Genomic DNA, 12500 nt, shown 5'->3' with positions numbered 1-12500 from the left:
GTATGTTATCGTCGTAAAATGTAAACTTCGATTCCACAATACACGAACGTACCGCGTTAATTTTTTCACATTTGAAGGATATTATATTATCTTTCTGTTATAGTTCAAATGCAATGATCGAATCTAGTGTCATTTTAAAATATTTCAGATAAATAAAGTATGTTATCGTCGTAAAATGTAAACTTCGATTCCACAATACACGAACGTACCGCGTTAATTTTTTCACATTTGAAAGATATTATAAGATGTAAATTTTGTAGTGTCACGTTCGTGGTTAGTTCGTGTCATGAACGATGTCGCTAAAGTATGTTATCGTCGTAAAATGTAAACTTCGATTCCACAATACACGAACGTACCGCGTTATTTTTTTCACATTTCAATGATATTTTATTATCGTTCTGTTATAGTTCAAATGCAATGATCGAATCTAGTGTTATTTTAACATATTTTAGATAAATAAAGTATGTTATCGTCGTAAAATGTAAACTTCGATTCCACAATACACGAACGTACCGCGTTAATTTTTTCACATTTTTATTTATTTATTTATTTATTTTAAGGACCACTAGTAGCTACTACATGTTTTAATGACAAATGTAAAACAATTTAGTGAAAATAGCTAACATGTGAAGCTTTTTAAAGTAGCCACAACAATTACAATATTTGTTTTAAAAATACATTAACACATAATTATAGCAACATGAGTAGAAAGATTAAAAAAAAAAAAAAAAAGTCCAAATTGGTACAAATTAAAGATCATAAAAAAATAAACATGCACTTAATAAAATTAAAATTAATAACACAAATAGTTTGAAATTGATATAGGTACAAATTAAAATTAAATAATTCATTAAATTCATGCAAAGTTTACGTTACAAAAAAAATTACTAAAAATATACTAATTAATACAAAATAAAATTAAGATAACATTATTTATTATTTATTTATTTATTTATTATTTATTTGCATCTCTCAACAATTCTAGCGCCCGTTTACGATAAATCATGGCAGAGTCATTGAAAATATCTAGATCTTGACAAAAACCATTGTACAACCGTGATGATCTAGGCATTGGTGCATTACATCCTAATTTCGTTTTTGATATTCTGACATCAAAAGTGCCCAGAAAACTACGAACATTGCGCCTTGGAATACGATAGTATATCTTTTCAAGTAAGTAAGTACAGTCGATCTCGTTACGAATTATCTTAAATAGGAAAGAGAGATCTAATAATTGTCTGCGTACAGAGAGACTATCCATATTAAAGTCTTTCAAGAGATTGCTGTAATTTTTATTAGATTTATTGTATGAGGTTTTTTTGTTTCTGGATAGATGATATACAAATCGCTTCTGTATTCTCTCTATACGCAGACGATGTACATTGTAACAAGGATTCCACACAACACTACCGTACTCCAGTACACTACGCACGTAAGCGTTATAGATTATTTTTTTCGTGTTATTCGTGAAGTGTTTACCATTTCTAATTAAAAATCCTAACGTTTTGGAACTTTTCGTAATTATTTTATTGAAGTGCGGGACAAAAGTAAGCTTGTCATCAAAAATGACACCCAAATCACTTATTTCAAAAACTTCCTCCAACTTGATGTTATCAATGCTATATATTGTTTTGATTATATTGAGCTTCCGCGTAAATTTTATATGCTTGCATTTACTGACGTTTAATTCCATTTTATTATTTTTACACCAATTATATATAGCATTAATATCCGCCTGTAAGAGCTCTGAGTCAGCTAAGTTGTTTATTACTTTCGTTAATTTTAAATCGTCCGCAAATAAAAATACTCTACTATAATGTACCGTATCGCAAATATCATTAATGAAGATATTAAAGAGCCAAGGTCCTAAGTGTGACCCTTGAGGAACCCCGGAGCAGGCTTTATATAGACTCGAGCTAAAACCTTTTAAGACAACAAATTGTTGTCTATTGTATAAATATGATTTGAACCACTCATGCATATTACCATTGAATCCGTACTTGCTTAGTTTTAAGAGTAAAATATCGTGCGAAACTTTGTCGAAAGCCTTGGTTAAATCGGTATAAATTGCGTCAACTTGCTTGTGGTTATCAATAGCTGGCACAATGAATTCACTGTACGAAACAAGATTTGATGTTGTAGATCGACCCTTTATAAAGCCATGCTGGTTATTATTATTCATTTGCTTTACATGACATTCTAGATATGGGTAAACTATTGCTTCAAATACTTTGGCAAAAGTGGAAAGTATGGAAATCGGTCTATAATTCTCAATGCACTCACTACCCTTGGACTTATATACTGGTACGATCCTAGCTATTTTCCACTTATCGGGAAAAACACCTGAGCGAAGTGATTCGTTGTATAATAAATATAAAGGGAAACTTAGTACCCATGCACATTTAGAAATAAATATAGGAGGGATATTATCATAACCTGTCCCTTTAGTTGTATCAAGTCTTTTTAAGTATTGATAATTCTGTCTTCGCGATATTACAAAATTAGTGAACGCTCCAAAGTCATGTTTACATTGATTACTATAAGATGGTAATGTATATGAACTTTGAGATTGTGTGTAAACAGAAGCAAAATACAAGGCAAATTCGTTACAAATTTCTGATCCCGATTTCATTACTTTTTGTTTGTAAGTCATTATGCCTGGGAGTGCGGTACTATTATCTTGTTTGCCCTTAAGGTATGACCAAAAATATTTAGGATTTCTACTAATATTTTCTTCAACAATTTTAATGTAATTATTGTAGCAAATTTTCGATAAATCTGCACAACGTTTGCTCAAAAGACGTAATGAAATTTCATCAAGTGGGTTTTTATATATTTTGTATTTATTTAAAAAAACTTGTTTCTCTTTATATAAATTTATCATTTCCTTAGTGAACCATGGAGGATATTGTTTACCTTTTTGTTTCTTTTTTGAAGATATTATATTATCGTTCTGTTATATTTCAAATGCAATGATCGAATCTAGTGTTATTTTAACATATTTTAGATAAATAAAGTATGTTATCGTCGTAAAATGTAAACTACGATTCCACAATACACGAACGTACCGCGTTAATTTTTTCACATTTGAAAGATATTTTATTATCGTTCTGTTATAGTTCAAATGCAATGATCGAATGAAATCACTCGGATATCGTTATCGTGTTCGATTCTAGTGTAATTTTAAAATATTTCAGATAAATAAAGTATGATATCGTCGTAAAATGTAAACTTCGATTCCACAATACACGAACGTACCGCGTTAATTTTTTCACATTTGAAGGATATTATATTATCTTTCTGTTATAGTTCAAATGCAATGATCGAATCTAGTGTCATTTTAAAATGTTTCAGATAAATAAAGTATGTTATCGTCGTAAAATGTAAACTTCGATTCCACAATACACGAACGTACCGCGTTAATTTTTTCACATTTTGAAGATATTATATTATCGTTCTGTTATATTTCAAATGCAATGATCGAATCTAGTGTTATTTTAACATATTTTAGATAAATAAAGTATGTTATCGTCGTAAAATGTAAACTTAGATTCTACAATACACGAACGTACCGCGTTAATTTTTTCACATTTCGAAGATATTATATTATCGTTCTGTTATAGTTCAAATTTAGTGATCGAATGAAATCACTCGGATATCGTTATCGTGTTCGATTCTAATGTTATTTTAAAATATTTCAGAAAAATAAAGTATGTTATCGTCGTAAAATGTAAACTTCGATTCCACAATACACGAACGTACCGCGTTAATTTTTTCACATTTGAAGGATATTATATTATCTTTCTGTTATAGTTCAAATGCAATGATCGAATCTAGTGTCATTTTAAAATATTTCAGATAAATAAAGTATGTTATCGTCGTAAAATGTAAACTTCGATTCCACAATACACGAACGTACCGCGTTAATTTTTTCACATTTGAAAGATATTATAAGATGTAAATTTTGTAGTGTCACGTTCGTGGTTAGTTCGTGTCATGAACGATGTCGCTAAAGTATGTTATCGTCGTAAAATGTAAACTTCGATTCCACAATACACGAACGTACCGCGTTATTTTTTTCACATTTCAATGATATTTTATTATCGTTCTGTTATAGTTCAAATGCAATGATCGAATCTAGTGTTATTTTAACATATTTTAGATAAATAAAGTATGTTATCGTCGTAAAATGTAAACTTCGATTCCACAATACACGAACGTACCGCGTTAATTTTTTCACATTTTGAAGATATTATATTATCGTTCTGTTATATTTCAAATGCAATGATCGAATCTAGTGTTATTTTAACATATTTTAGATAAATAAAGTATGTTATCGTCGTAAAATGTAAACTACGATTCCACAATACACGAACGTACCGCGTTAATTTTTTCACATTTGAAAGATATTTTATTATCGTTCTGTTATAGTTCAAATGCAATGATCGAATGAAATCACTCGGATATCGTTATCGTGTTCGATTCTAGTGTAATTTTAAAATATTTCAGATAAATAAAGTATGATATCGTCGTAAAATGTAAACTTCGATTCCACAATACACGAACGTACCGCGTTAATTTTTTCACATTTGAAGGATATTATATTATCTTTCTGTTATAGTTCAAATGCAATGATCGAATCTAGTGTCATTTTAAAATGTTTCAGATAAATAAAGTATGTTATCGTCGTAAAATGTAAACTTCGATTCCACAATACACGAACGTACCGCGTTAATTTTTTCACATTTTGAAGATATTATATTATCGTTCTGTTATATTTCAAATGCAATGATCGAATCTAGTGTTATTTTAACATATTTTAGATAAATAAAGTATGTTATCGTCGTAAAATGTAAACTTCGATTCCACAATACACGAACGTACCGCGTTAATTTTTTCACATTTCGAAGATATTATATTATCGTTCTGTTATAGTTCAAATTTAGTGATCGAATGAAATCACTCGGATATCGTTATCGTGTTCGATTCTAATGTTATTTTAAAATATTTCAGAAAAATAAAGTATGTTATCGTCGTAAAATGTAAACTTCGATTCCACAATACACGAACGTACCGCGTTAATTTTTTCACATTTGAAAGATATTATATTATCGTTCTGTTATAGTTCAAATTTAGTGATCGAATGAAATCACTCGGATATCGTTATCGTGTTCGATTCTAGTGTTATTTTAAAATATTTCAGATAAATAAAGTATGTTATCGTCGTAAAATGTAAACTTCGATTCCACAATACACGAACGTACCGCGTTAATTTTTTCACATTTTGAAGATATTATATTATCGTTCTGTTATATTTCAAATGCAATGATCGAATCTAGTGTTATTTTAACATATTTTAGATAAATAAAGTATGTTATCGTCGTAAAATGTAAACTTAGATTCTACAATACACGAACGTACCGCGTTAATTTTTTCACATTTCGAAGATATTATATTATCGTTCTGTTATAGTTCAAATTTAGTGATCGAATGAAATCACTCGGATATCGTTATCGTGTTCGATTCTAATGTTATTTTAAAATATTTCAGAAAAATAAAGTATGTTATCGTCGTAAAATGTAAACTTCGATTCCACAATACACGAACGTACCGCGTTAATTTTTTCACATTTGAAGGATATTATATTATCTTTCTGTTATAGTTCAAATGCAATGATCGAATCTAGTGTCATTTTAAAATATTTCAGATAAATAAAGTATGTTATCGTCGTAAAATGTAAACTTCGATTCCACAATACACGAACGTACCGCGTTAATTTTTTCACATTTGAAAGATATTATAAGATGTAAATTTTGTAGTGTCACGTTCGTGGTTAGTTCGTGTCATGAACGATGTCGCTAAAGTATGTTATCGTCGTAAAATGTAAACTTCGATTCCACAATACACGAACGTACCGCGTTATTTTTTTCACATTTCAATGATATTTTATTATCGTTCTGTTATAGTTCAAATGCAATGATCGAATCTAGTGTTATTTTAACATATTTTAGATAAATAAAGTATGTTATCGTCGTAAAATGTAAACTTCGATTTCACAATACACGAACGTACCGCGTTAATTTTTTCACATTTTGAAGATATTATATTATCGTTCTGTTATATTTCAAATGCAATGATCGAATCTAGTGTTATTTTAACATATTTTAGATAAATAAAGTATGTTATCGTCGTAAAATGTAAACTACGATTCCACAATACACGAACGTACCGCGTTAATTTTTTCACATTTGAAAGATATTTTATTATCGTTCTGTTATAGTTCAAATGCAATGATCGAATGAAATCACTCGGATATCGTTATCGTGTTCGATTCTAGTGTAATTTTAAAATATTTCAGATAAATAAAGTATGATATCGTCGTAAAATGTAAACTTCGATTCCACAATACACGAACGTACCGCGTTAATTTTTTCACATTTGAAGGATATTATATTATCTTTCTGTTATAGTTCAAATGCAATGATCGAATCTAGTGTCATTTTAAAATGTTTCAGATAAATAAAGTATGTTATCGTCGTAAAATGTAAACTTCGATTCCACAATACACGAACTTACCGCATTAATTTTTTCACATTTCAAAGATGTTATATTATCGTTCTGTTATAGTTCAAATTTAGTGATCGAATGAAATCACTCGGATATCGTTATCGTGTTCGATTCTAATGTTATTTTAAAATATTTCAGAAAAATGAAGTATGTTATCGTCGTAAAATGTAAACTTCGATTCCACAATACACGAACGTACCGCGTTATTTTTTTCACATTTCAAAGATATTTTATTATCGTTCTGTTATAGTTCAAATTTAGTGATCGAATGAAATCACTCGGATATCGTTATCGTGTTCGATTCTAATGTTATTTTAAAATATTTCAGAAAAATAAAGTATGTTATCGTCGTAAAATATAAACTTCGATTCCACAATACACGAACGTACCGCGTTAATTTTTCGGGGGTGGGGGTGGGAGGTTAGGGGGTTGGGGGGGAGTTCTTTGTTTTATTCCTTGCGACGGGGAGGGGGTTGATATTATATATAAAACATTAAATATAAAAATATTCGAAAAAAATACATCCGCCGTTATGAAGCGCCGAATGTCATATTCATCGTCCGGCATATACATAGAGTACGTTCGGTTCGAACGTCGAACGATATATATGATAATATTATTTCGTGAGACGCGTCGCAACCGTTGAAGATAAGACTCTATCGAAAAGTTGTTTTCTTCTAGTATTGTATTATATTATAATGTATTGCTGCTGCCGCGGTCGTCGTCGTCGTAAGCTCGTCGCGGCGTTGTCGTTTTACAATAATAATATATTATACAAATAATGTGGAGAAATATACTTTTCGTTCTATAACTGTGCCGACCGACGGACGTACGTAAGTTGCTCTTTCTAAAGCGACTCCGGCGTCGTCATCGCTCCTCTCTCTACAAATTCATCGACATGATAACGTATGACGTTCTCGTGTAGATTTATTGTGGACCCCGATGTGTGGTGCGATGACGATGTCTTCGGAGATAAACGCGGCAGACGGAGTTTTTAAAAGATTCAGTACGTTCGTTTAATGCATATAGAAATGTATGCGAAACGGTCGTTCCTAAAACTCTTTATATTAACAAAAACTATCATGTACGAAAAATACATAACCCGAGTATCGGTACGAACACTCAAACACCGGGCGTCGATCCGAATGTTTCACGACACATATATCCGTTGAACAATAACATACGTGCACATCGTGTACGGAAGTGTTTCTAAAATGAACGATCTCGTTTCGAATATTCATATTCGTGACCGTCGAGTGTCATCTTAGAAGACGAATCGTCGTCGTCGTCGTCGTCGTCGTGCTCTTCTCGGGCTACTTCGATGTCGTCGGTTATTTATCATTATTTATTATGATAATGAATGAAAAAAGTCAACCGTAAGAGTCTATCGCGTCTAACGCGATCGAATCGATACGGTACGACGAACCTCGTTTCGAAGCGACGACGAACGAAGACAACGTCGTCGTCGTCGTCGTCGTTGCCAGAAACGAGAATAGAGTTAAATGAGAGAAACTTACGGCGAAGGTGTCGCGTTCGCGCAAGCACGCACGGACGTGTCGTCGTCGTCGTCGAGAATAATCTATGTTAGCTCCCTGGTTGATCCTGCCAGTAGTTATATGCTTGTCTCAAAGATTAAGCCATGCATGTCTCAGTGCAAGCCGTATTAAGGCGATACCGCGAATGGCTCAATATATCAGTTTTGGTTCCTTAGATCTTACTCAGTTACTTGGATAACTGTGGTAATTCTAGAGCTAATACATGCAATCAGAACTCTGACCAGTGATGGGATGAGTGCTTTTATTAGATCAAAACCAATCGACGGAGGGCGTCTCGTCCGAAGTCGTTAATTTTGATGAATCTGGATAACTTTTGCCGATCGCATGGTCCAGTACCGGCGACGCATCTTTCAAATGTCTGCCTTATCAACTTTCGATGGTAGTTTCTGCGACTACCATGGTTGTCACGGGTAACGGGGAATCAGGGTTCGATTCCGGAGAGGGAGCCTGAGAAACGGCTACCACATCCAAGGAAGGCAGCAGGCGCGCAAATTACCCACTCCCGGCACGGGGAGGTAGTGACGAAAAATAACGATACGGGACTCTTTCGAGGCCTCGTAATCGGAATGAGTACACTTTAAATATTTTAACGAGGAACAATTGGAGGGCAAGTCTGGTGCCAGCAGCCGCGGTAATTCCAGCTCCAATAGCGTATACTAAAATTGTTGCGGTTAAAAAGCTCGTAGTTGCATTTGTGCGCCGCGCTGTCGGTGCACCGCATCCGCGGTGATACTGACACGTTTGCGGAGCATATCGTCGGTGAGCCGGCGGTAAAACGCCGGTTCAATATCAAAATCCTATCGCGGTGCTCTTCGGTGAGTGTCGAGGTGGGCCGACAATTTTACTTTGAACAAATTAGAGTGCTCAAAGCGGGCTCAAAATGCCGCTTGAATATTTCGTGCATGGAATAATAGAATATGATCTCGGTTCTATTTTGTTGGTTTTCAGAACTCCGAGGTAATGATTAATAGGGATAACTGGGGGCATTCGTATTGCGACGTTAGAGGTGAAATTCTTGGATCGTCGCAAGACGAACATCAGCGAAAGCATTTGCCAAAGGTGTTTTCATCAATCAAGAACGAAAGTTAGAGGTTCGAAGGCGATTAGATACCGCCCTAGTTCTAACCGTAAATATGTCATCTAGCGATCCGCCGACGTTACTACAATGGCTCGGCGGGCAGCTTCCGGGAAACCAAAGATTTTGGACTCCGGGGGGAGTATGGTTGCAAAGCTGAAACTTAAAGGAATTGACGGAAGGGCACCACCAGGAGTGGAGCCTGCGGCTTAATTTGACTCAACACGGGAAATCTCACCAGGCCCGGACACCGGAAGGATTGACAGATTAATAGCTCTTTCTTGATTCGGTGGGTGGTGGTGCATGGCCGTTCTTAGTTGGTGGAGCGATTTGTCTGGTTAATTCCGGTAACGAACGAGACTCTAGCCTGCTAAATAGGCGTCGTCATTTAGGTGTGCCCGATTTCGGTCGAGCAACTCACTGGCGGCGTATTAAAATTCTTCTTAGAGGGACCGGCGGCTTCGAGCCGCACGAGATTGAGCAATAACAGGTCTGTGATGCCCTTAGATGTCCTGGGCCGCACGCGCGCTACACTGAAGGAATCAGCATGTTCTCCCTGGCCTAGAGGCCCGGGCAACCCGTTGAAACTCCTTCGTGCTGGGGATTGGGGTTTGCAATTATCCCCCATAAACGAGGAATTCCTAGTAAGCGCGAGTCATAAGCTCGCGTTGATTACGTCCCTGCCCTTTGTACACACCGCCCGTCGCTACTACCGATTGAATGATTTAGTGAGGTCTTCGGACCGACACGCGGTGGCTTCACGGCCGTCGGCGTTGCTGGGAAGTTGACCAAACTTGATCATTTAGAGGAAGTAAAAGTCGTAACAAGGTTTCCGTAGGGGAACCTGCGGAAGGATCATTAACGTACGTTTATCTATCTCGAATTCTGTTTCGTCTCTGTGCGGATCGAGCTCTTCTCTGTATACGAGCGAGATAAACAGTGCAGCACGAAAGAGCAATGAGAGTGCCGATATACGACGATATAATAAAACAATAACAATAACAACAACCAAAAAGAATCATAATACGAAAAAATGCGAATTCGATCGGTGGATCGCATTATCGTTTCTCCGACGACGACGACGACTACGTCGTCTTCGTCTAGGCGTTCGTTGATATACGAGTCGTCATCGCCTTCGACGTTAGTATCATCACGTATGAAAATAACGATATTCGCAAAAAAATATATAAATAAAATACACGTATCGCTGAAGCGTCGTCATCGAATCGATATACGTATATATATTAAAACGTAGTATTATAAAAAGAGATACGAATATAACGATCGTCGTAAGACGTATGTAATCGTGTACTTTCAATTCGAATGTGGACGTCGTATGTACGCGGCGAACGTAACTAGCGAGAACGCTAGCTAACGAACATCGAAGTTGCACGCGTGCAGTCTTCACTCGTCGTTACCGTAGTCGTCTTCGTTATACCTGTGTACGTAGACCGGCAAGAATCCGCGCCGCGAGTCACATGTATAATATATATACGACACTGTATACGTTTCGAGTTCAAGACTCTCGTCGCTCTTCGTTTTCGTTTTCGTCTTTCGTTCTTCGTCTACGTCTACGTCTACGTCTACGTTACGCGTCGTCGTCTCCGTTCGATTACGAGTCTCGTCATCGTTTACATCGATCGGTCGTTATGTGAGTGTCGATTTGAATTCGTTTTTGAATTTAATATGATATCGATTCGTGGTGACGTCGATGTGTTTTCGTGTTTTGTGTTTTATGCGTTATATCATATTTTCATAGAGGCCTCGTGCTTTCGATCGATACGTGCGATGATGCGTTTCACACGCTCTCCTAGACGATGATACGATGATCGACGATCAGTCAGTCAGTCGATCGGTCAGTCGGCGGGGATACGAGAAGCGTCCGCTGAAAGTTTCGTTTGTTTTTTTCGTAAAATGAAATAAAACAAAATGCGGTTCGGCGTTCGTATGTCGTTCGGATGCGAGACGACGACTCCGAATATAATAAAAACGGGGTCGTTCAACGCGTCCCTTCTGATGTTTCGACGTCGGTTTCTCGAGGAAAGCACGATGTTGTAGTCTTTCGATAGCGCATCGTCATCTTCAAATAACGTATATTTTTTTTTAATTTTTTTTTTTTAATATTTTTTTTTTTTTTAATTTTTATTTATATACTGAAAAGAAATAAAAAAAGAAAAAAAAAAAAAATTTAAACAAACTAATATCACGGGCGTGTATAGAATCGCTTCAGTGATCGTAGAAACTAATCATCATGAAAATAAACAATTACCCTGGACGGTGGATCACTTGGCTCGCGGGTCGATGAAGAACGCAGTTAACTGCGCGTCATAGTGTGAACTGCAGGACACATTTGAACATCGACATTTCGAACGCACATTGCGGTCCGTGGAGAAACATCCAGGACCACTCCTGTCTGAGGGCCGGCTGTATAAAAATATATACCACACTGTTCAATGTTTAATGTGTATATAGTTTTTCGTAATGTTAAACTTTTATACGTTATTCTCGAACACATGACGGTATCCGTTTTAGAGTTCGTTCGTATTCGTATTCGTATACGAACCGACTCTCTCTCGGTCCGTTCAAATATTTCAATACGACGTGTATGTATGTTTATGTACCATGCGTGTTCGTGTATATTACAAAATTTTTGTATTTATATACGGTTCGTGTGTACGTTTACGTCACGGAGTTTCGTTATGCGCGATGTGTGAGAGACCGAGAGCGTCGCTCGCTCTACCGATTCGTACGTCTACGTCGTCTACGGCGTCGTCGTCGTCGTCGTCGTCTTCGTCGATCGGTCTAGTCGAGAGCGCGCCCCCATCTCCGACCTTTCGATCGTCGTTCTATCGTTCGATCAAAGAGGGTAATCGGATATATGAGGGCCGATCTCTTCTAGTCTAGTGAGAGAGCGAGAGTTCGTACGTTTCTCGTTATCGAACATCGATCGAACGTATATCGATAAAACAGCTCCGTTTTCGTTACGACGTATACACATAAAGCGCGCATTGCGTACGTGATGACATGTAAACGTCGTATTCGTTTTCGAGGCGTGTCGTGTCGTGTCGTGTCGTGTCGCGTCGTGTCGTCTCTCGTGTCTGTGTTATCATTATATACACAGACGGCGGGGTGGCGAACGAACGAACGCGCGCACGTGCGTGCACGCGCGATAACGAATAGTAGGCGGACTCGACGTCCGAAGAGCGCGTCGACGCCGACGTCGGAACGGACGGATGATGATGAAGATCTCGTCTCGTCTCGTCTCGTCTCGACGAAAGCGGCGCCGTCGCGTTGACGGATAT

At 36.4% G+C, this 12500-nt stretch overlaps 2 non-coding genes across 2 annotated transcripts; both read left to right on the top strand.

Annotated features, from left to right (window-relative positions):
• The first annotated feature begins 8156 nt into the window (after positions 1-8156).
• Positions 8157-10059, top strand: LOC126779801 (small subunit ribosomal RNA). Its single transcript, XR_007670404.1, has one exon. It is a non-coding gene; the product is annotated as a small subunit ribosomal RNA (ribosomal RNA).
• Positions 10060-11464: 1405 nt separating this feature from the next.
• On the top strand, positions 11465-11621 carry LOC126779807 (5.8S ribosomal RNA). The gene has a single exon (XR_007670408.1). It is a non-coding gene; the product is annotated as a 5.8S ribosomal RNA (ribosomal RNA).
• The last annotated feature ends 879 nt before the right edge of the window (positions 11622-12500 follow it).

This window comes from Nymphalis io, chromosome 29 (assembly GCF_905147045.1).
Source record: "Nymphalis io chromosome 29, ilAglIoxx1.1, whole genome shotgun sequence".
Lineage (NCBI taxonomy): Eukaryota > Metazoa > Arthropoda > Insecta > Lepidoptera > Nymphalidae > Nymphalis > Nymphalis io.
The sequence above is the reverse complement of the archived record's forward strand: the minus strand, read 5'-3'. Positions and strand labels throughout refer to the sequence as shown.